Source organism: Podarcis gaigeae, assembly GCF_964106915.1.
Source record: "Podarcis gaigeae genome assembly, chromosome: 4".
Lineage (NCBI taxonomy): Eukaryota > Metazoa > Chordata > Lepidosauria > Squamata > Lacertidae > Podarcis > Podarcis gaigeae.
In genome coordinates, this window is record NC_139677.1 from 39,130,361 (window position 1) to 39,157,045 (window position 26,685).

Below are 26,685 nucleotides of genomic sequence, written 5' to 3' on the forward strand. Positions count from 1 at the left end.
ATGTAAAATAAGCAATGTCTCCATTTTCAATGAGCAAAGTTGGTGAAGTTAACTTTGCAGATTGCAGGCATCCCCCCCCCCAACTTACATGCGATCGACTCATGCATGTTACCAGGAAATGAAGAATTCAATTCAAACCCAGAAATGGTGGAAGAGAGCTGGGGAATTCTTGTGACTCATGAGAAGGCCCTCCCAAGAGCCCAAAGAGGAAGTCAGTGAGGGGCAGAGGAAGCGACAAAGAGACCAGAAATTCAATGGGGCTTTGTTTACACTGCTCAATCTCCCTGCCTAACAGCTGGCATCTGGGGTAGCACAGCCCATGCTTTCCTGCACATCCTCCGTGCTCCTCCAGCCCCCCATGAGCTTCAATTCTAGTTGTGGATATTTTTGGATATAGTATTTTTTGTATGGATTGAATAGAGTGTGGCAGAGAGGGCATTTAAAGGGTGATTAGAGGGAGCTCCCCACTTTATGTGATTTCTTTATGCGGAACGTAACTCCCATGTAAGGGAGGAGGTGCCTGTTTTTGACTTTCCTCTTAAACACAGGGAAACAAAAGACAAATTTTGTTATATATTTTGGTATATATTGTGTCAGGGAAGAAAACTGAACAGCTTATTTTGCTAGAGTCACAAGTGTGTCTTTGTGTGTGAGTATGAATTCAATAGGATCTTTTATATCACAGCAAGAGTACATTAAAAAGACATAGTACAAGATGACAGGTACTTTTAATGCATGAATGAGTATGCCCTTTTCTTGTTATAAAAAGGCCCAGTATAATTTCCTTGTGACTCTGTTGGTATCCAGGCTTGGCTCACCTGAGGAACCATGCTTTTAAGGCATCCTTTAAAACTGAATGCCCAGCACTAATAGAATTCGTCAGGAAGTCAGGAAAGAGGTGCATATGAGCACAAAATAAGAACATTGTCTTTGATGCTGGAGTTCCTAAATGCAACCTAGATCTGTCTCTTTCATGCATTACATAGACGACATGTCCCCACCCCCAGCCCACCCCGCTGCATATAAAAGTATGGAACTGTGCTTAACTTTCCAAAAGGTTCAAAAGAAACATTCCCAGACTCACAAGTAACTATTTTCCAGAACAGGACAATGTCACCTACGTTAAGCAACATTGCATAGCACAGGAAATTCTCAAGGACTGAGGATAGATACTTATTGCGTGTTGAGACCCTGAAGCAACCCCCTCTTTGATGAATAAGACACAAGGACACGGATATTAGGTTAATAGTTATTGGGCAAATTTAGGCCACAACTTTATTGGTTACAGAATGTGAGTGGTATTGGCTTAGGCACTGGAATCTGACTCCTGCCCATCTTGCTGGGAGTCCTGCAAGGGTTAACCACCAGTAGGGGAAGCCCCATTGATGCAAACCAACTCGAGCTCCCCCTGGGTGGCTGACGGGGTTGTGGCATGGCCCTAGCCCAGCCCTGGGCTTTGGACAAGATCCACAACCCCGGATTCCTTTAACAGAATACCCTGAAGCTTGGAGGGGCAGGTGATGGCCACACCTCACCTCCTCCATCCTAAGATCAACCAATGCCTAACTGCTAAACTTTACAAAGTTGTGACGATTGCTACAAGGTAGATGAAAACCAAATGGCCCATGCCAATATGCCGAGGGGAAAAATTCCTACCAGGCCCCTCAACGGCAACCAACCAAAGTCCATAGCAAGACCAAAACCTGAAAATAGGGGGGGGCAGGCAGGAGATTGAGGAGGAAGCTCTCCGGCTAACACCTCAGTTTAAATGGGGTCTGGCCACGCCCCTCCCAGCCAGCGGACTAGCTGGCTGGACAATGACGTGGATGGGAACCTCCAAGTGATGCGGGACTTCGTCCCCCGCCCCTGGAGGGGAGTGGGTGGCCACGCAGTCCACCACAACTCCTCCCCACTGGGAAATGGAGTGGATTTACGTTATTTTGTGGTACCAAAAAACCGCCAAGAGTTTTTGACCATAGCAATTTCTAAGGAAAGATAATATTGATATTTCTATCAGTGATGGGGCAGACACTTTTTCCCTGACTGCAGCCTATCTGCAAAGGAAAAAACCAACCTGGTCTTTTATAGAGAATTTCGCCATTCCCCTGCTTCTCTAGATTTTTAAATGAGGATGCACAATATGACTAGATGCTACCAATTATCAGCTTCCCTTCTGGCTATATGGGCACCGAAGTACTTTAGCACCTGATAATTGGTTGAGTTCTTTCACCCATAATGTCATGCAGATGGTGTAAGGAGAATTTGTTGACCCTCCAGGAGTGAGAAGTGGTTTCACCCCCACATTCATGTTAATACATACAGAAAATTCTGCCAGACAAGGGTCAGATGTTCCAAAACGTGACTTGCTGAAACATAAGCAACCTACAAGGAGATCATCTTTAAAGTTATGCTTTTATAGCCTCAGACAAAATTCTATTGATACTTCCAGCTTGGCTGATAGAGTCTGGTCTGCATATCTTCTGCACACATTCTTCACTTCATAACATTCTGTGACCTTCTATGCATAGAGTAATTGCAATAGTTTAGAGGGATGGGTGAAGAAGTAAGGTATGAAAGGAAGGGATGTTATGTGCACAGTGGGAATGGCACCAAAACAGGAACACTATACCAAGTTCCTTCCCATTACACAGCATTTCGAAATCCCTAACACAAGCTCAAACACCACCACTTAGGAAGCTTTTGCACCCTCATTCCATGTCATTGTGTACCAGTCTTGGGTGAGAAAATTTACACTGCAATGCTGAATCATGTAGTGAGCTTTCCTAAATGTTACGGGGCAGGATAGAGTTTGCCAGTGTGATGTCATTCTTGCCATTGTGCACATAACAGGCATAATGTCTGGTCTCTGCTCTCGGGGTGAGGGGGTGCAAGGGATGAATCTATGTAAGATTTCTCTCTGAACAAAGGGCACTTGAAAAGCATGCAGAGAAGAAGCACCATAATTGGAGAAGTCCTTCTCTAGTGTAATAAATGAGAAAATCGACTCTAACTTCACAACGTTTCCACGTAATGCCAGAAGGGTTGCTTGGTCCCAAATGGACCTACCCAAACCTTATGAGATTCTTATTTGGGTGCCCTTGTGGGTGAGGTATGATTGATGGCTACTAGGAAAAGGACCTTCTCAATGGTGGGACTCTGGCTCTGTTCATTTGGCACCAGAAAATTTCTTCTTCTTTTTACTTTCCCAGGCTTTTTAATCTGATTCAGGTATTGTCAGCTTTAGCTTTGTCGCCTTCTTCTATTCTACTTCTACATTTTTAATGATTGGCTTGCTCTGTTGTATGCATTTTAATTTTGCTTTTATTTGCCTTGCCGATATATAAACACCTAAGATATATAGATAAAATACAGAATAGCATAGAGGTGGGTGGGGTTTTTTAAATTCAGTATCCCTGACTTTGAGGCCCACTGCCAGCAGTAATGCCTTCTGTGGACAGCCACACAAAGGTTTGGGCACCTTGCCCTGTCATTGTGGACAAAAGTAGATTAATCTGGATAATAATTACTTCTGCAAGAGCATTTAATATATGCACCTTCCTTACAAGTTTGATATATTTAGCAGGGAAAGAGTTATGTGAATTTTAAACTAGTCAGATTGTTCTAGCACATCCCAGTGACATGCTGAGAACAGATAAAGTTGGGGGTGCATAATTCTTCAGCTAAGGCAGATGTACAGAATATATCACTTTATTACCTAGCAATAATAGGCATAATTTAGTCTCAGCTTTGATGTTAAAATGTGTCAGTAGCTTAGCTGCTCCGACAGCTGATAGCTTAATGCTTTTGGTTCATTATCATTAATTTTCAGTAATAGTCTTTTTCTCTGGCAGCATAATGAGATTTTTTTCCCCACATCATTTAAAATAACCCCAAACCTCCCACTCCTAATCTAAAACTTCAAGCAGCTTCAGATTAAAGGCGGGAGAAAGCAGAATATCATAGTGTGAAAAGAGCAACGGTCCACATTTTGCAAACATTTCCAAACAGCAAGCAGGAAGCAAGCATCCGCATTCTAACAAGGATACTCTTTTAAAACGCCATGCCTTCACACCGCATTGTCGTAAATAATGTGTTTTTCACACAGTTGGACAAACTGCAGTCATAAAGCCAAAGTGGAACCAATGTGATGCCAGATAATTTCCAAAATCGCTGGAGAGATAATAAATAGTTCCACATGCCGAACCTCATAGACACACAGGGAAAGCACTTGTGTGCTTGTATTAGTAATTATATTCACTTGCTCATGGGCCAATTCCGATCCCAGAATTGCTATTCCATAAAATATGACTTCAGTCATGATCGTAAGCACACTTAATTGCAAGCATTCATATAGAATTTGCTTCCAAGTAAAGTTGTTAAGGGTGGGGCACTGCAATGTGATTTTAATATAAGCAGAGCAACACACCGATATTTGGAGATAAGTGCTTGGCTCAAAAATTTATGACCAGAGTGTGTGTTTTCCTGTTTCCCGCCTTTGCCAGTTGAAAGTGGAGACACACAGTGACTTACGGGCAGCAGAAGGTGATGATGACCAGAGCCAGAACCACTGTGGAAGAGAGAGGAGATTTAACAAGGACGGCAACAAATAAAAGACAAAGCCAGCTGGAAACAAGGTATCAACAACTCCCCAGTAAAGAACTGGTGCCAGAAACCTCCAGAACAGGAGTGGCCCTCCAGATGGGTGCTACAGTTCAGCAACATCTGGAGGGCCAAAGATTCCCCACACCTGCTTCCGAGCATCACTGAAGCAGACAGGCTTTGACAGCTAGTGATGCGAAAGTTCCCTTGGCTTGGTTAGTTATCATCAGCTTGGTATTCGCAAGCTGCTTTTCAAAGGTCTCAGAGAAAATGTGCTTCCAGAATCCCTTTCTCTGTAATGTTGGCACATGCAAGTTGATGGTGCCACGCATGTGCACAGTATCATGTATTTCTACCACCATCTGCCCTGTGGAAAGGATCCTGAGCACAGGAAGCAGGTGGAAACACCTCAGAATCTGCTTCAGTTGGACTTTCCTTCCCCACTCCCGTGCCCTTTCACAAAGTCATCTTTCACCAATTGTCTGAAGAGGATTCTGGGAAAGAGATTGGTGAAGGAGAAGACCACTTGCCAGCTTCAGTTGGACTTCCCCCTTCTGGCTTCCAGAAGGCCATTCAGCATTAATTGTCCTGTGGGATGGATCCTGATTACTTGTTATGTATTTACTGACCACCATCAACTGACCTGTGGGAAGGGCTCTGGGCAGAAAAGCAGGCAAATATCACCTGAAGGCTTGATCTAGCTAGGCTGCCCCCTCCTTCCGTCCACAGCGCTAACTACCACCAGTTGTTCTGGTTGGTTATTGGTTGGTTGGTTATTCCATTGATATCCTGCTCTTCCTCCCAAAGGAGCCTATGACAGGAAACAAACAAGCATTTCAAGAGCCCCTCTAGGCAGTTTACAGTCTAAAGCAATGGTGGCCAAACTCAGCCCTCCAGCTGTTTTGGGACTACAATTCCCATCATCCCTGACCACTGGTCCTGTTAGCTAGGGATGATGGGAGTTGTAGTCCCAAAAGAGCTGGAGGGCCAAGTTTGGCCACCATTGGTCCGAAGCATTCCTTTAAAATACCAACAAAAGCAAACACTAAAAACAAATTAATAGTCTTTTAAAATCAAAAAAAGAAATACAATCACCAATTTGAAAATCATTCTACATAGTAAAATAGCATGCTAAAAAATTGTGCACTTTAAATCATTAAGATTGTGTGCCTAGTTAGACTTGCCTAAAGCAAAAGTTTTCAGCAAGCACCAAAAGTTCATCCGAGGTGCCTGTATAATACCAATGGGCAGGGAGTTCCAGAGGTGCTGCCACCATGAAGTATTGCAAGGGCAAACTGAACATGGCACTGATAAAAGTGCCAGTTCCACAGATCAAAGCAGACAAGTGGGCATGGCAATCCTTCAAATTTAAGTTGCATTTTTTTCCCCCGGTTGATCTACTCAAAGCATGATTACATCTGGATACAACTCTATAAAGTCGTATTAAGATTGTGGGCCTAGGTTTTCAACCACACAATATGCTCTTAAAATCAAGGAACTGTTGATTTGAGAATTTTGAATTGTGATAACCTTTATCTGGTGGTCCCCAATACCTTGCATCTGAGGGTCGCCCCTTGTCCTTCCTAACCTTGTGCCAAGCACTTTGGCCATGTAGCTCAAGAAAAAGGACCAGGAGAAAACACCCTGTTTCTGAGCTCAGGCAGAGCCGGCTAGTAAAATTTTAGAGTGTATCTGTTTTCATTCACTCTTCAGCACCTTTGTACCTTCAGGCAAATCGCAGATCCCAGATATATATTTTGAGAAGTGGTCGCCACAGTGATGATGGATGCAACACACCCTCTATATATAGTACGACAACAACTGGGTGAGAAGTGACACAATTCTTTTACCACACATTGGACGCTATAAACTTTAACTTCAAGCAAATGCAAGCCGTAAAACACTAGTGATGGCTATACCAGATGGTGCCGGCTGTAAGATTTTAATAGATATCTTTATTCTTTTAGGACATTTTCTTTATACACTTTCTCATAAATCTAAAACAAAAATACCTGCCTAGTGACCAGCAGGTCGTAGATGATCGATGATTTTACTATACCTTAGATGTAACCATACATGGAGATCAGTGATATGTACAGTATTCAGTCAAAGGCAGAATAGCAGGATTCTGGGTCTAGACTTTCATAAATTAAGTGAAGTAGAAACTTCTAAGAACATGGGTCAGTAGATTAATGTACTCTGGGTTTGCATAGCATGACTGGGCATGTGTTAACAGTGTGGCCATTACTCTTCTTGAAGGTTGCCAAGTAATACCACAAGGCTCACAATAAAAAGGAAAGCATGTGAGAAAATAAATCTGCTGGGGTTTTATCATTATTTTGGCTAATTATCTGTGTTTTATTAGTAAGGGTTAATGCCATTTTAGAAATCCCAGTTGAGATCTCTCTCTCTCCATTGCGAAGTTTATCTCATGCCCTAAACTTGGAAAAGCTTTTCAACATAATCTGACTTTTCTTTATTTATGCACTGGGGGAACTGAAGCCACTAACCTCATTGCCGACATGCTTAGATAAGGCGATTAAATTCTTATATCATGTCTGAAGAAACCAAAAAATGTATAGAATTTACATGCTGAGAGTAATGTGTTATGCCCTAAAGCACAACTGGATGGAATAAAGATGGAATCACTTTTCTAATTAGTTAACAAACAGACATAAGATAGCATCTCTGTTACGGAAAGCATTTTAAATAGATGCTTAAATCCTAAGATTTCTGTGGTGGCACCTCTACTTTGGAATGCCCTCCCCAAAGAGATATGATTGGCTTCAATATTAATTACAATATTTTCAGAGACCTTCCTATTCGCCCCAGCATTTTAAATAATGTTTTAGTCAGGATTGCCTTTTCAGTTCCTCTGAGAACATTTCATGTTTTCACTCTGCTTTTTAATCTTGTGGCTTATTGGTTTATATACTTTATTCTTAAACTGTGTGATTAGTTTTCTTCACAGGGTTGTATCCCATCCTGGAATCTTCTGATGAAGGTTGGGTAAGAAATAAGGAATATATATATATATATATATATATATATATATATATATATATATGAGACAAATAATGGGATACGTAGTAAATTTCTGAAACCACAGCATTCAAAGATTGGAAAGTTTGATGGCATTGCATAGCCTGTGGTGGCATTTGCAGTGTTGCCATGTAGAATTCTATGCACAACTTTTATAGAGCAGCACATGTTCCACATTCTAAACCGAAAGTGTCAATGGTACGATGTTGACCCAAGCTGTTCTCGTGGTCTGGTTTCTCATGCATCATCTTGTGGTGGAGGCCCATTAACTAGCAGGGAGTCGGAATGCATCTGCGGAGCTGCAGAAGCCACCAGTTGTTTATCTATCTAACAGAGAATTCTTTTGACAAGCCCATCACTACTACTGGAAAGGAATGCTATATTTGTTTGGAATGGATATCGAGGTCAGACCTATTGGGAGGGCTTCATTTTCACCCCAGAGAGGGCTTTTGATGTTAGTGATACCCTTCAAACATAGTTGCCCTTGCTATGCAGAGGACAATCTTATTTCCTGAATGTGGTATCTTCACTCACTTGTACTTTTCCTGCAGAAAAAAAGCTTAAGTGATATATCCCCTAGGTGACTTTTATTAGCATGCAGTTAACCCTGCCATTAAGGATTTGATTCCTTTGTAACCCTCATCTAAAGTGCATGGAATTTACATTTAGGTATGGAAGTTGCTATACAGCTCTCAAACAAATGTGCTGTTGTTTTTCTTTATAGACAGTTATCATGGTAATCAACAAATAGGTATCCGTCCCCCATTTACTCTCATTCCTAGATGCAACAGTGAAGCAATGCATTTGGGACAAAAGTAATACCAATATAATTTAATAATTATACACAGTACAAAAGTCAGAAAGGAAGATCCTCAAAAGATGCTTCGGATGCTTTGTGTTCTGCTCAGAAACCAATCATCCTAAAGCTCCATAGAATCAATGGCGATTTCTTTCACCCAATTTCCTGCATTCCAGATCAATGTGCTTCCCCCTGAAAACAGGAGGATGCAGGAATGAGACAGTCTCTTAGACCAGATGCACATTGTACATTTAAAGCAAATTCCCCACACATTGAAAGCGCATGACTTCCCCCCAAAAGATTCTGTGCATTGTAGGTTCCCCTTACCCAGAACAACACATCCCAATCTGCTTAACATGCTACAGGATGTTCGGGGGGTGCAGATGGGGGGGGTGTTGCATGCTTCGAATGTATGGTGTAGATCTGCCCTTCGACTTTGCTTGGATAGGCATTTCTGAGCCTAGATGAAGGGACAACTTAAACAACATTCAGCATGTGGTTAGAGCTGTTGAGTTTTCGTTTTGCTCATTTTGAGCCATTCAATGAATACAGATGAAGACAGACAAAATAAAGCACTTCACACAACATATAGCTGTGGAATGAGGTTACCAATGACTATCTAACTTGATATTACCAACTGACTGGCACAAGCTCCCAGTAGATGGTATCCAAGTAAGTTTTACTCAGAATAGACCCATAGAAATTGACATTACTGAATTAAATGGAACTACTCTGAGTAGAAGTTATAACTAGAGATGCCAGAAATTAAATCTGGATTTTCCTGCATCTAAAGCCCATGCTCTTCCATTGAACCACAATCCTCTTTTATGGCTGGGGCCAGTAACCTTTATTTCCCCTTCCAATGATCCTTGAATGTGGCAACTGGGGAAATGGAATTAAGAAATAATGTGGGGAGAAACCAGAACAACTTTGGAGGCATGCCCAGAATAAGAAATTAATATAGGACTCTACAACATGGTCCACCAGTCTTTGCAACTCACAGGAAACTTCAGGAGTCAAATATCTGTGGAAAGTGATGGTAGCAAATTTGGAAGTCACTGTCCTAACACATCCTGCTATGATAGCTAATCTTTTGATTCCTATTTAACTTCCAGCTGGGTGTGTAGACAGTTAAAAATGAAGCGTGCTACTGATGCTTGCCAATATTGTCTTTGGGTCTCATTACAGCACAGCAATGCTCCACATAAAGCCGAACCCTTTTTCTCACTGGCAGCTACTTAACTATAACAAGACTCCATTGTCTGCCCTAGAAACATAAAACAAAAATTAAAAAGAAAGCCACCTGTAATCTGCCGGCACTCAAAGGAAATATAAGCTAAGGTACAGGGGGAGCAGAGATGCAATTCGCCTAACAGTCCAACAGGCATTTCATTTGCATTCCTTTTAAATGGTGGGACTTATATGAATACACCTCAAAGCATTCTGGTGGTCTGAAGAGACCAGGGATTTGCAGACTTTGCATCTGCTTTTGTTAAAAGAAAAAAGAAAAAGGTCTGTTTTGCTGCTATGGTGACAAACATGTCCAGGAAAACCTGAGGACAAACGCCACTACTTTACATTACTTCAGTTGCAGAGTGACAAGTGTCAAGGAGAAGGTAAAATGATTAAGTCTCCACTTTTTTATTTTGTGAACTGCTTTCTGCTTTGGGAAAATATCAAATTGCAACAATCTGGTGAGGGAAAATATTAGAGGGGGAATAGCGACTTGCTTCTTGGGTTTATTTTTCTGTTAATCTAAGAATGTGTTCATTTCACTGGGTGGAATAGGAGAACATAACTACTTGCCAACGTCATTGTATATTTAGATTTAAAAAAGCAAATCAGATGGAAGTCATTAATATAATTTGGAAACAATAGCGATAGGTGTTTCATTTCTAGATTAACAGGGATGGGTAGCAGTTTTCATGTCCAATATTATCTTGGCAGCTGGAGACAAAATTAAAGTGAGTACTAAGGACTATTAGGGAACTTTTTTTGAAAAAGAAGAAGTGAGTATGTACTTTTGTTTTCAAATACTGGCATTTGCATTTAAGTTTAATTTCATGCTTTTCTTTGGCTCTCACTTCTTTCACATCTGTTCACAATACACAAACACAATGTGCTGTTCTGGAATCATTTTAAGTTCTGGTAAGCTAAAATACATTGTTTTTTGCTGTCCATCTTTAAATTCCTTGGAATCAATGTTTTAAAATAATGCATCGTCATGGACTGGTTGGACGCAGAGGAATGGTGGGAGGAACCAGCTTGGGAACCCCCAAGCAGTGGCGTAGCTAGCTGCTCAGGTGTTGGGTGAGGCCCACGCGTCCTGCAGCCACGGGCAGGGCAAGCTGTCCATGGGAGCAGGGGGGCGCTGAATGGAGACTCTCCACCACCTCCCCCTCAACTGTAGGGTGGCTGAGGGAGAGGCGGAGGGCAGATGTAAGTCCCACACTGCCATTTCAGGCAGCATGGAACCTGCAGGCGCCCAAGCCACCATGTCACTCCCAGGAGAGACATATGGCTCAGGCACGCTGCAGGCCCTGCGGTGTGGCGCCCAGTGCCAGCCATGTTTCATTACGTTTGTTGACTGAACAAAAAAGTTTAATGAGCCCATTTTTAAATTAAAAACAACAACAACTCTTTTTTGTCATTTTGTCACCCCCCTCAGTGATGACACCCAGGTTAGACCGCACCCCTCACCCCCCCCCCTTCCTCCACTACTGCCCCCAAGGGAAGAAAATTCAAAGCCCGGGGAGTGGTGGTGGGCAAACTTGTCACCTATATAGAGTATAACTGTATGCAGGACTGCAGCTGGCGATTGGCACATTTTATGCTACAGTTAGAAATGAGGGGAAGGGCAGCCGGGCAGGAAGTAGCTGCACCACAACCTGGCTTCCCAGAAACTACATCACTTTGAGAGGAGCAAGTTGGTGAGGAATTTGGTGCAATGCAGGTGCAGTGTTGGGAGCCCCTGATTGGCTCTTCTGTTGTGCCATCCTCACTACTGCCTCTTCCCTTCTGGAGAAGCACATTGATGCCGATAATAGGAGACCAGGTGTGCAGCAGCCTCCCTGCCCACCAACTGCTCCTCAAGTGGGTAGGAACCAAACCAAAGTAGCCACGCTTATGTCCCATTCTCATTAATGGGAGCTCAGCGAGTAATGACTAACTTTTCACATTGATTTCAGTAAGACCTACATGTGGCTTACTTGGTCCAGATCCAGTCCAAGAGAAATGAATCTGTCGACCATCTGCCTATTTTATTCCGCAAATGATCAGATGTGTGATTTCGTTAAAAATGGGGTACTCACATTAGCTATTTTCTTTGGCCACATATACTTGAAATCCAGTCTAGAAAATGAAGACCATAATCTAGCTAACTTAAGTTCTTTTCCATTGTGGGAGACATTTAAGCATGTGTTTCAACTCTCTTGCTGAACTCAATGAGAGTTAAAATATTGGCTGGACTATGCCCAATATATGCTTGTCCATGGATAGTTTAGCATAGCTATTTCTGTTTCCATTGAACCATCACATGTCAGCTTTGTCTGCAATTGAGAATTTCTAAATCATTTTTTTAAAAAAATACTTTGTTGTTGTTTCTATAAACCTCAAAACACATTGTTTGGTTTCAGTTTCAGTTACTGGCAAATGTTTAAGAGTGGTTTGAATTCAGTCTGATCAAATTTCTGGTACTCATTGCTTGCATGAGCGTTTTCAAAATTACTGATGGAATTGTTGGTATTGATTGCCTGTTGAACAATAGCGTGTGTTCTGCTTTTATCCAGTTAGAGCACATATTCTTCACATGTTCTGAAAGCACAATGGATTTGTGCATGTGATAAAAATGATTGTTCTGTCATTCTCTATGAACCATTTGTACAATACTTAAATCATTTGAAAAAGCAGCAGCCTTTGGAAATAATTTACAGTGCATGTGAATCAGATCAAAATGTACCACACTCTTTCAGTTTGATGCTGCAAATTGAAGCAAATAAGGAATGTGATTTGGTAAAATATATTTTTTGTTAACTGATACAGATTTTGTGATATTAAGGAGTTAATGTTCATAAATATTAATAAAACTATATCGGTTCTCATGGCACAAGATTAGACCATAATGTTCTCTCAGATCAGCTGATTATATAAACAAAGCACTCGCTCTTTCTGGTGCCTTCTTTTGTTTCATGCGTTGTCATTCTTAATTTTTTATTATGGCTGTTGGAAGACAGGGAGCTCAAAAAATAGAGTTTGTAATCTGGCTACAGGGTAAGTGAATGACTAGCAGGGAGGCATTTGGAGTGGGTCAGATCCTTTCAAAATTTCATGGGGGATGGAAACCCATTCATTTCTGAAGAATTGTCTAGAAAAATTTGGAAAGAACAAAGCCATGCCAAATTGAGATTGGGAGAAATCTCTCATCACCATTCACAACATGAAATTGAAAGATGGCCCATTCTCATCTTATCACATTCCTCAACAGTTAGTCCTCACAGAAGCCAAGTATTATTCAGTTCTTTTCCTGCCCCATCTATATTTAGTTTCAATTTTCAGAAAATACCAATGTAGTTAAGAGAACGAGCAAGATGCTTGAAGTCCCCTCTTCAAATCACAACATAGCCACAAAATCACTGGGTGGCCTTAGATAAGTTTCTGCTCCTCATATATGGATAAAATATCTTGGCCTATCACACAAGATTGTTGTGAAAATTACTGAGATACTTGCATGGAACATTCTGAGTACGTATGAAAAAGGCACTAAGTGTATTATTGTTGACCTCGCAAATTGAAATATCTACTATATTCAGAACACATACATAGAATAATAACAAGCAAGCACATTTCTTGGTGAAGCACATTTCTGGGCTGGGGGGGTCCTATACAGTGAGAAGAATAACAATTTAGCTAAGTAAACTGGAATTGTTTTTAAATATTATTGACAGACTGATAAAGCCAGCAGGCATGGAACTTGGTCGAAAGAACAATAAAATCCCTCGCCTCCCAATTGTTTTTCCTTGCTCTACAAGGTCCAGAGCCAACAGGTTGGTATGTTCATAAGGATTCAATCTAGTTCTGAGCACAGTGGGGAGTTTACTTGATGGCTCTTTGAACTGAGATTAATAGCTTAGCTAACCCTTTTTGATCCTGCCATTTTGAAATGCTTTTAGGAATAGCCGATTGAACCCTTTTCCCCGCGTAGGCCTCACTTACCTTTTACTTCATCGTGGCTTTCACTTGCTTCATTTTTATGATTAAAAAAGCATGGCTCTAGCTAGGTTTGGAAATGACAGCATATGATTTCTGTCTTCTGTTTGTGCCATACTGCCGCCTTAAATACTTTAGTGGCCAATCATGTGCAAAGTTGTTATTTCTAAACTATAACACCATGAATCCCCCTCTAAACAGAAATGGTCAGACCAGAGGTCACCCTTGAGCAGTTTGATATGGCTCCCTTAACGTTTTGAAACAAGCATGGAAACTAATCAAAAGTTTTCTCAATATACTGGTGTTCATGGCTTTCAGCCACAGACTGGGACTAGGAGCTGATGGTGCTGTTACCGTATCCTGGTTTTAAAAATGCACATGGAAAGCAACAAATATACAAAAGATATTAATGACAGAGGATTCAAACAAGAATACTTCATAGGGAAATCGCAGTGCTGACCCATCTGTTTCCATTGATCAGCCTCAGATCTATCATTCTGAAATTATGAAGACAGGCATGAATGAGAAGAATAAGGAATGATGGCAAGATAATTCTACATTTGATCTTAGCTGTAAAGCTGTGAAGGAATTAATGACATCAGGTAAGGACAGAGCTGAGCAATAGCCTCCCAGCAGCAGTGTTGCTGCCACTCACCAGGAGAAGGAGACGTGGTTAGGTCAGGGCTGTACAGGTCCATCGATAGGAGGACCAGATTGGCTCTGCTGATGTGCTTGTTCATCCTGAACTCACTGCCTCCCCCATCATGGCAAGCAGTAGAGAAGAATGGTTCACTCTGACTCCAAGAATGAATCATTTGACATTAAAGTCCATTGAAAACTGAAATTGACTTCAAAGGGCATATAGTCAAACTGGTGTCCCTTATAAGGAACAAGCTCCTGGCAAAGTTTCTGAGCATTCTCCATCAATAAAAACATCATAAAATGAGAGGGAGATGGTGGGAGAGAGATCAACCTAAAAGTGGGATAAGATAGCTATTGAAGTTTCAGATTTCTCTCGCACCAAATATCTGCATTTTCCCATCTGCTCTTTTGAAAACACTGCATAGCATGGGCATACATGATCTGATCTGTAGGTGAATCCGAAGCACTTCTCTTTCCAGCCAGATAATGGGATGTTGATTCTTAAAATGGCTTTCTGATCTCTGTTTCTTCAGGGTTTCCATATTTGCTTAGAGAGTTATCTTGCAATAAAAGCCAGGGAAAAAAGCTTCAATTATGTGTACTTACAATCAGGTTTGGGAAGAGTTAAAAGCCTCTTCTCAGATAATGAGATGATGGTCATTGTTGATTTAAAACACTCTTAGCAGGTGTGCAGAAGACTTTAGAGTTTTGATGTTTGAAAAGGCTTTTCAAAATGAAGGTGATGATCAACTAGGCATGAATTGGTATCTGCTGTTTTTCATTAACCTTTTTGCCAAGGTCAAGAATTCACACAGACTTGAACAATTATTTACAATTTTGATAAAACTCAATCCATTCAGAAAGTGGTGCCTGCACTCTAATTTCCATCCCTTAACAGTACCAGCAGGTTGCCAAATCTGGTTAGGAATGTACTACTATAATCTCTCTCGATTATAGATCATTCATGTAAGTAATGAAGAAAAAAAATACCTTCACTCTAAGTTGACTTTGCTTGCCCTCGATGACAAAGCTGACTGGCTTGTAGCACCATGGCGTCACCGTTTTCACTGCATAGTCTCTGATCAGCTGTGACCACTCTGTGAGTAATGGAGGTAGGAGAAAGAAGAAAGAAGTCCTAACCAATAGTATTGCTGTTGTTCTGTTAAAATTTGTATACTGTACTACCCTTCATCTGAAGATCCCAGAGCATTTCACAGCAGAAAAAGTACAGAAGTGGCAAACAGAAACAAGAGCTAGAATGAACCATGGCACTCAACGGGATTGCAAAACATGAAAATATTTGGTGTAGCCTGTTATCGCAACAATGTAATGTACCAAACTTTCTCATAAATAGGAATTAATATATGCTTTCCCATAGATGCTGGCTATGAATTTAGAGAGGATCATACACTAAACATTGCACACCCCTAACTAGGTAATTTACTTTGTTAGGAAGAGCCACAATCACCAAACCAACAACTCAATTCATAAACTTTATTTGATGATTTGAAATGAGGGAATTGATAAAGGTAGTAGCAAGTGCTGGAGCAGAAACAACAACCCAGGGATGATACATGAACTTGGAAATCACAGCATAAGACAAAGAAAGAGACTGTCAAATTGTGTCTTTAGCTGCTATTATTCACATGTTTCCAGATATATCATACTTCAATACAGCCGTGATAGAGGAAGCAGGGGCGGTTGCAAAAATTGTGTAGATGACTGCTCTGCCGTCTTTCCTTTCCCTCTTCCAAGAACAGGAACATTGTATGCTACATGATCTAGCTGGCCAAAATCAGGAGGAAGCCCTTCAGAAAACAGCCATCAAGAGGGAGGAGAGGGAATTTAGAGGTTATGAGATGGTTGGAGTGGGGAGCCTTCTGGCAAGAGGCTCTAGACTGTGGGTTGACTATAGTGCTCAGCTTCAGATTAGCATGCCAGCAAATCTAGCTGTCCGGCAATGCTTAGCAATAAATAGATACCTCTACCTTGGTGTTGTTTTTTTACATGATCAGACCCTATCTGTCCTTTCTGTTGCTCAGTGTAGATAGCATATTTCAAACTGGTGTTGCTCACTATAAAAATATGCAGTCAGGATACTTGATAGTAGATTAAAAGCAAATGAAATTAAAACTATAAAAACCCACATCTCCGATATCTTTGAATCTTAATACACTCCCTGCGTTACATCCCCTCCGCAAATATTTCTATACAAGACACATTTTTCATCATGAGTAAGTGCTTTCAGATTTGTTGCTAATTTTTATATTTCTCTATCCCCCCAAGTGCAACATGATCCACACCACATAGCACCGAAGCCCCTGATGCTAAGGCAAACCTCAGCTAAGGCGAGTAGTTGGGGTCCAAAAATGCTAAACTAAAAAAAAAAAAAAGGAGTAATGTTTAAAGGAGACAGCCAGACACATGCGGTGAGCAATGCAATTAAAGTGGAAAGAAACTCTGTGCACCATCACAGAATAATTGCTCAAGGGTTTTGTGCTTGCCTCACCCTTTCCCAGATGCAGATGCATTACCATAATACAACTTTTTAAAAAATAGTTTGCGGGCGCATGAATAGCAGCAATAACATGATCAACACATCCTAAGAAGGGATTGGGTGGGGAAGGAGAAAAAAACCAGGAAAGAATTGTCGCAGCTAAGTACCAAAGAAAACAAGGGCTGAGATACATTTCACTGAAATTTGGGGATCCATCTATCAAAGTAACTCACCCTGTTTTCTTTTTCAGGAATGTCATGCGACTGTAAAGGAACTCAGTTCACATAAGGTTCAGTGACTGAGAAACTGGTCCAGGATCAGCAAAACACAGAAGCATCTAGAAGAACCAGTTTGATGATTTGCAAATTCAGTACGTCGCAGTTGTGATCTGGACAAACGGTGAAGCATTTGTCTGGTTAAAGCATTCCAAAAGCTACCGAAAAAGCCAATTGCTATCAGGTTTAACACATCAAAAAGAGTTGCATGAATTGACTAGGTTTCCTGTGGATGGTTTCATTAGCCAGCAGCCTCCCTTTCCATACTTATTCTTTTTTATATAGTTTTTTGCATTCATGTTGGTTTTGTGACACTATTACCGCACAACTATGGATGCAAGTTTCAAGAATATTCCCATCAAAGAAAAATCCTGGCCCAATCCCAAATATCCCTTCATGAAGAAAAAGAAAAAGAGATAGGGAGTTTCCAAATGACCTGTTTATTGAACATTAATCCTAATTTGTTTTGGGAGATGCAAGACTACATGGGCCATTTGATAAGCATTCATTATGATTTGTTTGCAAGGATGTTCAGTAACCCTGCATCAGAACAGGCTTTTCAGTGAATTTCCCCACCACCTATAGCAAAAATCTGATCTCATGAGAAAGCAAGTTAGGGCAACCTGAATTCGCAAGAATGTGATTTAATTCTGCCCTCAAATAGCAACAGTTTGGAGGTGCCCATAGAGAAGAAAATAAAATAGAGAAAACTAGATAGCATAATGGCAGGGGAGATGTCTTACCTTTCAGGTGTGCTGCACAGTGAATGAGGGAAGGAGAGGATGAAAGGACACAAAGGAATCAGATGGGGGAGAAGACCTAACTGCCTTTGATGGAAGACTTAGAGGGTTTGGCACAAAATTTGTGATGTAAGATGGCCATCCTAGCTGATAGCACGGTGGAGGAAATACATGTAACATGAGAAACTGGATAAAATAAATTCTGGAAAATATGTAACAAGTTTCTTTAAAAACCTCGGTTGCCAAAAATCCATTTAGCACATCTCATTAACCCATTTACAACATTAAGTTCCTATCCAGGAGCAACAACAAGGAAGCTTTGAAGTCCAACAAGGATGTGAGGAACCCATATCTTAATTCTTTCCCACAAAAAAATAAATAATTTATAAAATGGAAGGATGTTGCTGCAGCAGCAGTGGAAATGGAGTAGTGGGAAGTGGAATGGCAATATGCAGACAAACAGGGGAAAGTACCTTGATTCAGACAATTGGTCTGTGTACCCCAATATTAGCAACAATGATTGGTGACAGCAGCTTTCTAGGATTTCCCAGACCTACAAGGAGATGCCAGGGACTAAAAAAGGACCTTTTTGCATGTAACACATGTGGTATACCGCTGAGCTATGTTCCCTCCACAGACCCATCCTCTGTTGCAGTTGTTCATATGGAGACAGGGTAATGCTGCCCAGATTATGAACTGGCAACCCTTAAAGGTTAAGGAAAAGCACCATCTTGGTGTGTGGCCCTGGCAACAAGATCAACTGCTTTACAGACTCCCCAATCCATCCCTTGACTGAAGGATAAGTCTTTATTCTTTGGACCCCATTGGAGCTCAGTGGATATGCTCCACACTACTGTACTTTTGTCTGTTATTGATTTCTCCCCCATCTCCATTAACAATGGAGGCCAGACGTGCCAACCTGAATAAGATATTGTGGGGTCTCACCCCACATAATCGATCACATGACGCAGTGCGCGCACACCATTTGAATGGGAATGCCCGTCAACTTTGTGGGGGCTTGGCCTCCTCAAATATTTCATTGTGGGGGCTGAAGCCCCCACAGCCCCTAAGTTGGCTCTTATGATGGAGGCAGAACCACAGGAGACATTAGCAGATCCAGTACTAGCATCTGTTTCTGAAGTTTTAAACAATTATCTCCAACAACCAGCAGAAATATTAGGCACTGTGTTGTATGAAGTGGGTTTGGAATGTGTTCAACCCACCAGATTGGTTTGGAAATAATGCAAGCATTCAGTTTGAAACTGATTAACTTAAATCTCATTTTAAATCCATATTCTCTCCCCCCTCCCCAAGTTGGAAACACTTGAGTCAAAAGCACCTGGGGGAAACTCTGATACTTCAGAAGGATCGTTGGATCCAATCTGTTGTTGCTCATTCCTGTACGTAGCATTCATTCACCTGGCATGATCAAATTCCAAATAGCCTTGGAAATGAAATGGAAAACAAAGTGAAACTTGTTTCTGTTGACCTTAGGTGATTTTGATAGATACTGATGGTGTTTTCCTCAAAGGCCCATAATGTAATACTAAAAACCAATATACATCAAGTTAAGTACTGCAGCTGTAAAGATCTTTCATGGGTAATCCTGTTGAACTCAGTGACATTGCTCAGAAGTAAATTTATTTTGTGGCTGTGTAGCCTCTGCTTCTTGGGCTACTTGAGCCCAGACTGAACCCAGGTACCCATTTCATAAAGAGCTTTTAATAAAGAAGAAAGTTGCCCTAAACATATTAAGTGTGCTTTACTCACATTGCCGAGCTACAACATCTGGGCTGCATCACCCACATCTGTGATGCAGTAACTTCCGGACAGGCTAGGAGCTCCATCATCTGTTTCTTTAAAGCAGGGGAAGGAAATCGTCAGTTTGTAAACAGAGTTTTGCCCAAATAGCTGAAGGTCCTCCAAGCTGGAATTAGACAAATCAAATAGCTGATTACTTATCTATTATCAGTGTTAGGGGATGGGGAACCTGAGACCCTCCAGATGTTGTAGGACTACAATATCTCCCTGTCATCCCTGACCATTTGCCATACTGGTTAGGGGTCATGGGAACTGGAATCCAACAACATCTGGAGGGCTACAAGTTTCCCTTCCCCAGTTCAAGGCATACAGATATCCTAGAGGTTGCGTAATCGGCTAGTGTTGGATGGTTCATACACATACTAGAAAAGGGCCTCCCCGCCATATACATGGCAGAAAAGTGTAGACATTTGCAGGCACCCATCACATTTGGAATGTAGCATGTGGTGCAGTTCATTCTTCATATATGCATGATCCTTGCTTGTAAATATTTGCATTCACCACCACAAATGGAGGGGATATTCTGATAAGTGTGAGCTGGTCTGATATTACTACTATTGTTGCTGTTATTTGTCTGGTGCTTAATAGTACAGTGGGCTGTACAATGAATAAAATGGAGCAAGTCCCTTCTGGAGCAGGTATCCAAATTAGTCTACAAAACCATATTTTCTTCCTAACAGCTCAAAATCAGTCATTAATTACAGGTCTCCAAAAACAGTTTTAAATTTTAATATCTTTTTTTATGGGCTTCTTGAGCCTGCTGAGATAAAATAATACACACTTATATCGATGTAGAGTCAAATGCGTCTGGTGAGTTGATTTATTTTTTTAATGGCATATACTTTAAATTCAAAGAATTCCATTTCTCTGCAGTCAGAATTACAGTTCATAGTCTATTTTATATGTGGATAATGTCGCCTCGTTAATTTTTCAAACTAAATATGACCTGAGAATCATTTTAAATTATTTGATTCATGGGGATCTTGATGAAATAAGGTTTTTTAAAATTATTATTAAGACTGAACCTGTATTTTTTGAGTGCAAGTTTCAAAACTTACTCATGAAAAAATGATTTGATATAATTAGTATTAATTCTGAACTGTTACATGCATTTGTATTAGTCTCAACAGATTTGTTCAGTAGAAAAACACTGAATTAAACCAGAAACATACTGAACTGGGGCTGTAATAGAAAATAAGAAAGCTTCCTTAAGATTCCGATCACTGTCGCTCAATAACTGTGAGTTAGCTATTGTGGTGGTTCATGCATCCAGACATTCCATATATATCATACTGAGAAAATACATGATAATGCAATGTAGAAAAAATATGGGGCTCTGCAGTACAATAGCGTCTATTAAGCATACTCATAAGATGGCATTTAGCTCTAGGACACAAACAAGGGTTATAATGCTTACATAAGACCACACAAGCACATCCTACCTCTGGTTTACCAATGTCAGGAAAACCACAACACACACAGTAGGGATCCATACGTTCTAGGGGTATACTCCAAATTACAAAGAGAATCAGAATGATTTGGGTAGGTTCATATGTTTCCAAGTTGGGTGGTACCATGAATGAAGTGGATCAAGGAAGTAATTCCTGTCAGTGACCGTGCTGACGAGGGCTGCACTTAGGAGGAATGGTGGGAGCCTCCCTCTCCCCTTGCTCCTGAGGAGGATCCTGAATTTTCCCAGGAGCAGGAGGACAGTATAGATTTGGAACAGTGGTTTGCAGAGGGACATAGTTCAGATGGCAGAAGCTTGCGAGGTACCACTGTATTGCCAAAGGGAGGAGAAAGCCGATTCCCTGAAGCCTGGCAATTCCTTCCCTTGTGCAAGTCACTGGAGTGATCTTCATTGTATTCCAAAAATCTGTGAAAGGCAGAAGCCACCTGCACCAATGACCCTTGGAGTAACAGATTTCCTGTTATAGTAAATGGAGATAGGTATTAGAACTTCAGTTTTAACAGATCTAATTCAGTTTTGAATATTGAGTCAAACTGGGAAGACCCGGGAACAGCTCTGAACACATATACAAGTCATTTCTTTTGGCTGGTGCCCAACCCTGGGATATAGTACATTCCCCTATGATGGACAAAAAGGAACATCCCACCCAGATCCAGTTTATGTGCCTGTGTCAGAATACTGCTTATTTAAATACAACCCACTGATTCAAATACTGTTTAACTTTGAATCAGTGGGTTGTATTTAAATAAGTTATTGCACAAGCGGAAGTCACTTCAAGGATTCCCACTAGTGCAATTGGACTACCCATGTGAATTGAACTGGAGTGGAAATAGTTCTTTTTTGGAGGGACTGAACTGGATCTAATTCCTTTTTAAAATGAACTTTCCAAGCTCTGGATTATGCACACAAGAAACATAATTAGAAAATGTCTCTCTCCTAATTCTTCTTAGTAGCACTTCACAAACACTCCCAAGAGAGAATAATCTTTCCATCACATTTTATAATGAGAGAGAACAGTGTTTCCAGGAAGTATTTCCCTTGAGTCACATTTTTAGAAATACTCTGAGCTCTTTAAAGTGTGCTATAGAAGCAAAAGTAGAAGGGAGGGGGTGTCCAACTCTGCAAGTATTCCACAAGTTAGAAAAAGCAATGATAAAACTGTTACACATACAGAATTGTGCATATTAAAGATCAGATGGCAAATAACTGAAACAACAGATCAAAAAACCATGTCGAATTGGCAATTAACATACATGTAGGAGTTCTACAAAATGTCTTAAACTTGTATTTAACACAGCCTTTTCTAATTAATCTAGACTTTTCAAAAATAAGTAGAAATTGAGTATATAACAGTAGGGTTGTGGTTTTTTTAATAAAGCGTTTCTCAGACTCAGTTTTTGCCTGTTTTCACCATAGACTAATGGATATAATTTGACAGTCTTTCCAGATTCTGAGTATGTCCACATTTTTTTTAGTCCACTGAAAGATGTTAGAAATATATGGGAACAAATACCTGGCATATTGGAAAGGCGGTTTTGAGAAGGATCAGAGCACACTTCCACAACAAAGTGCAAGTCTTTGGCATTATGACAGCTGGAAAGAGCATGAAGATCACTTTGGAATGCTGAAGTGTGTAGCTGAGCCACAGTTTTGCTTGACAGTCTCTGCCGTCTACATTGGAATCCTGCTTTCTGCCAGTTGAGTTAAATGATACCCACTGGTGTCTCTTTCCTAGAACCTCTTCCTCTGCCATGGCACACCCTGCAGTGGCCTCTCATGTTGTGCATCCAAACCAAGTATTGCGTCTGGTATTCAAGTAATGCAAAGTATTTCATTAGGAAACAAACAAGACTGTTGGTTTTCATGGCTAAATAGCTCTTCAAATTAGAATGCATTTATTTGTCTTTTTTAATTTTTAACAGTTTTCATTCCTCTTTCCTCTAAGATGGGAAGCACAGAGCTGTCCACACTAGATCTAGGATATCATGGCAGAATCATAAGTGAAGAGCCACAGTTCATTGGTGGAACACATTATTTGATGTGGAGCATCCCAGGTGGCATCTCCAGGAACGACTAGGGAAAACTTTACTGTCTGAGACCTTGAAAAGCCACTGCCAGATAATGTCACCAATTGTAAGCTAGGTGGACCAATTGTCTGACTTGGTAAGAACATAAGAGCCTACTAGATGAAGCCAATGGCCCATCAAATCCAGCATTCTGCTCTCACAGTGGCCAACCAGATGCCAGTGAAGGCAGCTTCCTATTTGCATGAGCCCCCAGAAGATCTACTAAGGTTAAGGGCCTCTGAAGGTTCAGGTTTCAGCAGATGTCTGAAACATTTTTATAACTATTGCCCTGCAATGAATAAGCTTTGCAAATGTAGAAGGCAGCTTGCACAAACGGCCTTGGCCCAGTATACCTGAAGGAGCGTCTCCACCCCCATCATTCTGCCCAGACGCTGAGGTCCAGCGCCGAGGGCCTTCTGGCGGTTCTCTCATTGCGAGAAGCAAAGTTACAGGGAACCAGGCAGAGGGCCTTCTCGGTAGTGGCGCCCGCCCTGTGGAACACCCTCCCATCAGATGTCAAAGAGAAAAACAACTACCAGACTTTTAGAAGACATCTGAAGGCAGTCCTGTTCAGGGAAGTTTTTAATGTGTGACATTTTAGTGTATTTTTGGTCTTTGTTGGAAGCCGCCCAGAGTGGCTGGGGAAACCTAGCCAGATGGGTGGGGTACAAATAATAAATTATTATTATATAATTATATCTTTCTTTTCCCTCCTTCCTTTTTGCAACCTTGCCCCCAGAAAGCCTCTATGGGGGGGAAATGGGGGGGGGGTCTTTTGAGCAATGTGAGCTGTGTTGTACAGGACTCCAAAGGGAAAGAGGAATTATCTAAAACTGGATGGTTCTACCCTCCCTCAGAGTGCACTTGAATCATGTTCCTCTGTCCAATTTCTGATAATTCTGCCTCTCACTCATAAGGTTCAAGAGGGGACCCCAAAATCACCCAGAGATGATTTTAGGGGTTGTAAGGGCTGCAGAGAGGAAGGGGATATAGAGATAGGTTGTGCAAGCACCTTCGGTTCTCACAGCTATTGAATACAACCCTCTACCTAAGAGTAGATTGAAATGTGCTGTTTCTAATAGGATGGTGTCCTCACATAGGCCAGGACCACTTCCATATTCACATTTTCACATAGGAAATCCACGTATTTCATGGCATCTCCATCCCAAAATACACATGGTGGGTTGTTTCATAGCAAAGTTCTCCTGTCCAAATGCTTATATATCAGGAAGAAGATAAGGCCTGAAAGTATTTTTCCTGAGGCATTCCACATGTAGTGGAATTTTCTCGTTCAAATAAGTAAATTCATGGGTTCCAGGGTGATGTAGGGCTATACCATATATGCCTTGCCTGATGACATGAGGACCGCACCATGTGCACTGCCCAAACATTTGAATCATACCTTTGTGGTGTGCCTTTTTAAAATAGCTTTCAAAATGGACAAATGTGCTTGAGTTCTGAAATCAGAATTAAACTACTTCATATGGTTGAAATCCCAAAGTCGTATGTGAATATTTGCCTTTGGTTGGGTGCTTTTGTGCTAAATACAAGTTTCAGAGCTTTGAAACTTCACTAGTATCTGATTCCCATCCCCAAACACTGTAACTTTGTTTTTCTTTCAGATCGTTCTTGTTTACTTTTGTTAGCTGAAAAATTAGTGGCTTATTAAGCAATCAAGGCTGAACCATATAAAGATTCTTCCAAAATAGTAACTAGAAACCCCACATATAATCTGTGGTCTCATATAAAATCAACTGATTGCAATTTTATTAATGATTCCTTCATAGTTACACATGGAACTAATAAGGACATTGGTTACATTTCTTGGGTGGTTTCTTAAAGTGTTTTCTAAAATTCTAACAGCCCTTTTCATGCAAGAGCAATCTGAAAATGATAATGTGACTAACCATTTGCACTCTTTCCTCTTCTATAAGTTATAAATTTATCAAATAGTCTGAAATTTGGGGAAAGCCCAAATGAAACTTCTTTTTTTCACATAGCATGCCTGTATATGGGGCAGAATATGGCTGTTGCATGTCGAGGTCCCCAGGGCTACCCCAATAACTCACACATCACACAGAATTTTTGTTTAAGGTTTTTGGCATAATTTTGGCCACAACTTTATTAAAATACAAACTTGTGAGTGGTTGCTTAGCCATTGGTTGCAACTATCTGCCCCCCCCCCATGGGGGACAGACTGACATTCCGCACAATGCGAAAGTCAGAATAGGGGAATACATTTGGGGGTAGTGACAGAGCAGGGAACCTGCCCTCAGCCCTCCCCAAATGCAGCCAGGAGCTCTTGCATGGCCCGATCCCCTTGGCAGGGTGGACAAAAGCAATAGTGAACCCCTGTATTCCTTTAATGGAATCCCTTGCAGCAGCATTAGAGTTGTGACAATTTGCGCAGTAGGCAAAAACCAAATGGCCCCAGCCAATCAGCCAGATGGACAAAATCCCTACTGGGCCCCTGCCCCAAGAGCAGACGACCTCATGACAGGCATAGCAAGGTCAAAGTGAACAACCCAAATTCGGGGGGGGACACGGGATGGGCAAATCGTCACAACTTGTAAGGTTGCGGTTAGGCATTGGTTTATGGTTTGGTTGGTTGAGGGGCATGGATTGGCTGTGCCTGCCCCTCTAATGCTGCTGCTGCAAGGGATTCCGTTAAAGGAATCGAGGGCTAACTATTGCTTGTCCACTCTGTCAAGGGGGCTCGGGCCACTGCAAGAGCTCCTGGCTGCATTTGGGGAGGGCTGAGGGCAGGTTCCCTGCTCCGTTGCTACCCCCAAGTGTATTCCACTTTTCTGACTTCCGTAGGCGAGCGGAATGTCAGTCTGTCCCCCACAGTGGGGGCAGATAGTCGCAACCAATGCCTAAGCAACCACTCACATGTTTGTATTTTAATAAAGTTGTGGCCAAAATTATGCCAAAAACCTTAAACAAAAATTCTGTGTGATGTGTGAGTTATTGGAGTGGCCCTGGGGACCTCGACACGCAAATATAAAAACTGTGAAACACCAGACGTTAAAATAAATTCCTATACAGATCTGCCTTCAGGTGTCTTCTAAAAGTCAGTTGTTTATTTCCTTGACATCTGATGGGAGGGCGTTCCACAGGGCCAGAGCAACACCCTTAATTCAGCCCCCCAAATGTTATTCTGTAGTCTCCCCACAACTCAAATGTCAGGTCAGAGGGACTCCTGAACAAGGGTTTGAGGAGCTATTTCAGCCTGTTTGCCCCAAAACATACTAACTGATGTACACAACAGTTTCATTTCTCTGATTTTGGTAAAGATCCATTTACTCTGGCTTAAGGTGATTTTCCTCAGGAGGCCTTAGCCGAGAACTCAAGTCTTTTTGTGAGGTGTGTGCACTTAGCTCGTGAGCCAGGAGTTCATTATATATCAGATGCAATATTTCTGTAACGCTTCATGGCATCTATTGCCTCACATATAGCCAAAATACTAAACCTAACACCAGTTTAAAGGCAGCCTCTACAGGCACAGCTTCATCCCATACAAGTCCA

At 41.3% G+C, this 26,685-nt stretch overlaps 2 long non-coding RNA genes across 2 annotated transcripts; one reads left to right on the forward strand and one right to left on the reverse strand.

Moving 5' to 3' along the window:
- Positions 1–4,988: 4,988 nt before the first annotated feature.
- LOC310842586 lies at positions 4,989–17,125 on the reverse strand. Its single transcript, XR_014563245.1, has 3 exons — positions 17,018–17,125; positions 15,278–15,384; positions 4,989–5,410 (listed from the first exon to the last, which is right to left on the reverse strand). It is a non-coding gene; the product is annotated as an uncharacterized lncRNA (long non-coding RNA).
- On the forward strand, positions 9,868–17,134 carry LOC310842593. The gene is made up of 3 exons (XR_014563253.1): positions 9,868–10,056; positions 13,384–13,482; positions 17,035–17,134. It is a non-coding gene; the product is annotated as an uncharacterized lncRNA (long non-coding RNA).
- The last annotated feature ends 9,551 nt before the right edge of the window (positions 17,135–26,685 follow it).